We start from the raw sequence: 6,000 nt of genomic DNA on the forward strand, positions 1-6,000 counted from the left end.
GAGAGAAAAACATTTTTTTCCCCGAATTCCTTTCCTACCCGACTCGGGCCAGAAAATTCTCAAAAAAATAGCAAAAAAATTCAAAAACATTATTCCGGCAATATTTCTATCCAAACCGGGCTGAGATAGGCCGAGAAAGAGGAAAAAAAAAATTTCGACCCGAATTCCTTTCCTACCCGACCCGGGCAAGAAAACTCCCAAAGAAATAGCAAAAAAATTCAAAAAAATTAAAAAACATCATTCTAGCATTATTTCTATCCAAACCGGGTTGAGATAGGCCGAGAAAGAGAGAAAATCATTTTCTTCCCGAATTCTGTTCCTACCCGACTCGTGCAAGAAAATTTGCAAAAGAATAGCAAAATATTAAAAAACTTCATTTCGGCATTATTTCTATCCAAACCGGGTTGAGATAGGCCAAGAAGAAGTGAAAAAAATTTCGTCCCAAATTCCGTTTCTAATCGACCTGGGCAAGAAAACTCCAAAAAAAATAGCAAAAAAATTAAAAAACATCATCCCAGCGATATTTCTATCCATATCGGGTTGAGATAGGCCGAGAAAGAAAGAAAAAAATATTCGTTCTGAATTCCGTTCCAACCCGACCTGGGCTAGATAATTCAAAAAAAAAAATAGCAAAAAATTTATAAAAAAAAAAAAAAAAAAAAAAAAAAAAAAAAAAAAAAACATTCCGACAATATTTATATCCAAACGGGTTGGGATAGGCGAAAAAAAAAGGGAAAAAAAATTCGTCCCGAATTTCGTTCCAACCGACCCAGGCTAGAAAATTCTGAAAAAAATAGGAAAAAAAATTAAAAAACATCATTCCAGCAATATTTCTATCCAAACCGGGTTGAGATAGGCTGGGAAAGAGAAAAAAAAAATTTAGTCTCGAATTCCATTCCTACCCAACCGGGGTAAGAAAATTCCAAAAAAAAATAGCATAAAAATTCAAAAAATTAAAAAACATTATTCCGAAAATAATTCTATCCAAACCAGGTTTAGATAGGTCGAGAAAGAGGGAGAAGAATTTCGCCCCGAATTCCGTTCCTATCGTGCTGGGATTGAAAATTCCCAAAAAAATAGTAAAGAAATTAAAAAAAATATCATTCCAACATTATTTCAATCCAAACCGGGTTGAGATAGGCCTAGAAAGAGAGAAAAAATATTTCACCCCGAATTCCATTCCTACCAAACCTGGGCTAGAAAAATAGCAAAAAATTTCAAAAAACTAAAAAACTTCATTCCAGCATTATTTCTATCCAAACCGGGTTGAGATAGGCAGAAAAAGAAAAAAAAAATTTCATCCCGAATTGCGTTCCTACCCGAACTAGGCAATAAAATTCCAAAAAAAATTGTAAAAAAAATTCAAAAAATGGAAAAACATCATTCTGGCAATATTTTTATCCAAACCGGGTTGAGAAAGGCTAAGAAAGAGAAAAAAAAAAATTTGTCCCAAATTACATTCCTACCTGACCCGAGCAAGAAAATTCCCTAAAAAATGGCAAAAAAATTAAAAAACTTCATTTCAACATTATTCAATTTCAAACCGGGTTAAGATTGGCCGAGAAAGAGAAAAAAAATTTTTCGTACTGAATTTCATTCCTACCCTACCCATGATAGAAAATTCCGAAAAAAAAATAGCAAAAAAAAATTAAAAAAAATCATTCCGGCATTATTTCAACCCAAACCAGGTTGAGATAGGTAGAGAAAGAGAGAGAAAAAATTTCGTCCCGAATTCCATTCCCACCCAATACGGGCAAGAAAATTCCCAAAAAAATAGCAAAAAAATTCAAAAAGCTAAAAAACAACATTCAGGCAATATTTTTATCCAAATTGGGAAGAGATAGGCTGAGAAAGAGAAAAGAAAAAATTTCGACCCGAATTCCGGTCCTACCTGACTTGGTATAGAAAATTCCCAAAAAAAAATTCAAATTATTAAAAAACATCATTCCAGCAAAATTTCTATACAAATTGGGCTGAGATAGGCCGAGAAAGTGAGAAAAAATATTCGTTCCGATTTCCATTCCGATCCAACCTAGAATAGAAATTTCCCAAAAAAAATAGAAAATGATTCAAAATATTAAAAAACATCATTCCAGCATTATTTTTGTGCAACAAGGTTGAGATAGGCCAAGAAAGAAAAAAAAAAAAAAAAAATCTTCCCGAACTCCGTTACAACCTAACCCAGGATTGAAATTCCAAAAAAAATGGCAAAAAAATTCAAAAAATTGAAAAACATCATTGTCGCATTATTTCTATCCAAACCTGGCAGTGATAGGCCATGAAATTAAAAAAAAAAAAAAAAAAAAAAAAAAAAAAAAAAAAAATCTTTCTGAATTCCGTTCCTATCTTACCCAAGCTAAAAAAATTCAAAAAATTAAAAAACGTCTTTCCGGCATTACTTCTATCCAAACGGGGCTGTGATAGGCCGAGAAAGAGAAAAAAAAAAAAAATTGTCCCAAATTCCGTTCCTACGCAACCCAGGCTAGAAAATTCCAAAAAATAGGAAAAAAAATTAAAAAAAATCATTCTGGCAATATTTCTATCCAAACCGGGTTGAGATAGGCTGACAAAGAGAAAATGAAAAATAAAAATTTGTTCCAAATTGCGTTCCTTCTCGACTCGGGCATGAAAATTCCTAAAAAAATTCAAAAAATTAATAAACTTCATTCCGACATTATTTCTATCCAAACCTGGTTGAGATAGGCCGAGAAAGAAAAAAAAATTTGTCCCGAATTCCGTTCCTACCTGGCCCGGGAAAGAAAATTCCCAAAATGAAAAAGCAAAAAAATTCAAAAAATTAGAAAACATCATTCAGGAAATATTTCTATCCAAATCGGCAGAGATAGGCCGAGAAAGAGAGAAAAAAAATTTCGACTCGAATTCCGTTCCTACCCGACCTGGTATAGAAAATTCCCAAAAAAAATTCAAATTCTTACAAAACATCATTCCAGCAATATTTCTATCCAAACCGGGCAGAGATAAGCTGAGAAGGAAAAAAAAATTCATTCTAAATTCCGTTCCTACCTGACCCAAGAAAAATTTTCAAAAAAAATAGCAAAAAAATTCAAAAAATTAAAAAACATCTTTCTGGCATTATTTCTATCCAAACAAGGTTGAGATTGGCCAAGAAAGAGGAAAAAAAAATTTCGTCTCGAAATTTGTTCCTACTCGATCCGAGCTAGAAAATTCCCAAAAAAAAAAAAGCAAAAAAATTCAAAAAGTTAAAAAACATCATTCCGGCAATATTTTTATCCAAACGAGGTTCAGATAGATCAACAAAGAGTAAAAAAAAATTTTTTCCCGAATTCTGTTCCTACCCGACTCGGTCTAGAAAATTCCCAAAGAAATAGCAAAAAAAATTCAAAAAATTAAAAAACGTCATTCAGGCATTATTGTTATCCAAACCGGGTTTAGATATGCCAAGAAATAGAGAAAAACATTTTCGTCCCGAATTCCGTTCCTACCCGACCCGGGCTAGAAAATTCCCATAGAAATAGCAAAATAATTCAAAAAATTAAAAAACATCGTTCTGGCGTTATTTCAATCAAAATCAGGTTGAGATAGGCTGAGAAAGAGAGAAAAACATTTTTTTCCCGAATTCTGTTCCTACATGACTCGGGCCAGAAAATTCCCAAGAAAATAGCAAAAAAATTATTCCGGCAATATTTCTATCCAAACTGGGCTGGGATAGGCCGAGAAAGAGAAAAAAAAAATTTTTGACCTAAATTCCTTTCCTACCCGACCCGGGCTAGAAAATTCCCAATGAAATAGCAAAAAAATTCAAAAAATTAAAAAACGTCATTCTAGCATTATTTCTATCCCGAATTGCGTTCCTATCTGAACTAGGCAATAAAATTCCCAAAAAAATTGTAAAAAAAATTCAAAAAATGGAAAAACATCATTCCGGCAATATTTCTATCCAAACGTGGCTAAGATAGGCCGAGAAAGAGAAAAAAAAATATTCGTTCCGAATTCCATTCCAACTCGGCCCGTGCTAGAAAATTCCAAAAAAAAATGGAAAAAATTAAAAAAAATTAAAAAACATCATTCCACCATATTTTATATACAAACCAAATTTAGATAGGCCGAGAAAGAGAAAAAAAATTTTGTTCCGAATTCCGTTTCTACCCAACTCGGGATAGAAAATTCCAAAAAAAATTCACAAAATTTAAAAACATCATTCCGGAAATATTTCTATTCAAACCAGGCTAAGATAGGCCGAGAAAGGGATAAAAAAAATTTTCGATCTGAATTCCGTTCCTATCCGACTGAAGCTAAAGAAAACCAAAAAAATTCAACATATTAGAAAACATCTTTCTGACATTGTTTCTATCCAAACGGGGTTGAGATAGGCCAAGAAAGTGTAAAAAGAATTTTCATCCCGAATTCCGTTCACACCTGACCTAGGCTAGAAAATTCCAAAAGAAATAGCAAAAAAATTAAAAAACATCTTTTTGGCATTATTTCCAAACCGGGTTTAGATAAGCCGAGAAAGAGAGAAAAACATTTTTGTCCTAAATTCCGTTCACTCGATTCGGGCAAGAAAATTACCTAAAAAAATTCTGAAAATTAAAAAACCTTATTCCGGCAATATTTCTATTCCAACCGAGTTGAGATAGGCCGAGAAAAAGAGAAAAGAATTTTCGTCCCGAATTCCGTTCCTATCCGACACGAGCTAGAAAATTCCAACAAAATTAAATAAAAATTAAAAACCATCATTCCAGCAATATTTCTATCCAAACCGGGTTTCGGGTTTAGATAGGCCGAAAAAGAGAAAAAAAAATATTCGTTCCAAATTCCGTCCGAACCCGACCAAGGCTAGAAAATTCCTAAAAAAATAGCAAAAAAACTAAAAAAAAAAAATCACTCCGGCAATATTTTTTTCCCCGAATTCCGTTCCTACCCGACTCGGGCCAGAAAATTCTCAAAAAAATAGCGAAAAAATTCAAAAAAATTATTCCGGCAATATTTCTATCCAAACCGGGCTAAGATAGGCCGAGAAAGAGGAGAAAAAAAAAATTCGACCCGAATTCCTTTCCTACCCTACCCGGGCTAGAAAACTCCCAAAGAAATAGCAAAAAAATTCAAAAAAATTAAAAAACATCATTCTAGCATTATTTCTATCCAAACCGGGTTGAGATAGGCCGAGAAAGAGAGAAAATCATTGTCTTCCCGAATTCTATTCCTACCAGACTCGTGCAAGAAAATTCGCAAAAGAATAGCAAAAAATTAAAAAACTTCATTTCGGCATTATTTCTATCCAAACCGGGTTGAGATAGGCCAAGAAGAAGTGAAAAAAATTTCGTCCCAAATTCCGTTTCTAATCGACCTGGGCTAGAAAACTCCAAAAAAAAAATAGAAAAAAAATTAAAAAAAACATCATCCCAGCGATATTTCTATCCATATCGGGTTGAGATAGGCCGAGAAAGAAAGAAAAAAATATTCGTTCTGAATTCCGTTCCAACCCGACCTGGGCTAGATAATTCAAAAAAAAATAGCAAAAACTTTATAAAAAAAAAATCATTCCGACAATATTTATATCCAAACGGGTTGGGATAGGCGAAAAAAAAAGGGAAAAAAAATTCGCCCCGAATTTCGTTCCAACCGGCCCAAGCTAGAAAATTCTGAAAAAAAAAAAATAGGAAAAAAAATTAAAAAACATCATTCCAGCAACATTTCTATCCAAACCGGGTTGAGATAGGCTGGGAAAGAGAGAAAAAAAATTTCGTCCCGAATTCCATTCCTACCCGACCCGGGTAAGAAAATTCCAAAACAAAATAGCATAAAAATTCAAAAAATTAAAAAACATTATTCCGAAAATAATTCTATCCAAACTGGGTTTAGATAGGTCGAGAAAGAGAGAGAAGAATTTCGTCCCGAATTCCGTTCCTATCGTGCTGGGATTGAAAATTCCCCAAAAAATAGTAAAGAAATTAAAAAAATATCATTCCAGCATTATTTCATTCCAAACCGGGTTGAGATAGGCCTAGAAAGAGAGAA

The sequence above is a fragment of the Quercus lobata genome, chromosome 8 (genome assembly GCF_001633185.2).
Source record: "Quercus lobata isolate SW786 chromosome 8, ValleyOak3.0 Primary Assembly, whole genome shotgun sequence".
In the NCBI taxonomy this organism is placed as follows: Eukaryota; Viridiplantae; Streptophyta; class Magnoliopsida; order Fagales; family Fagaceae; genus Quercus; species Quercus lobata.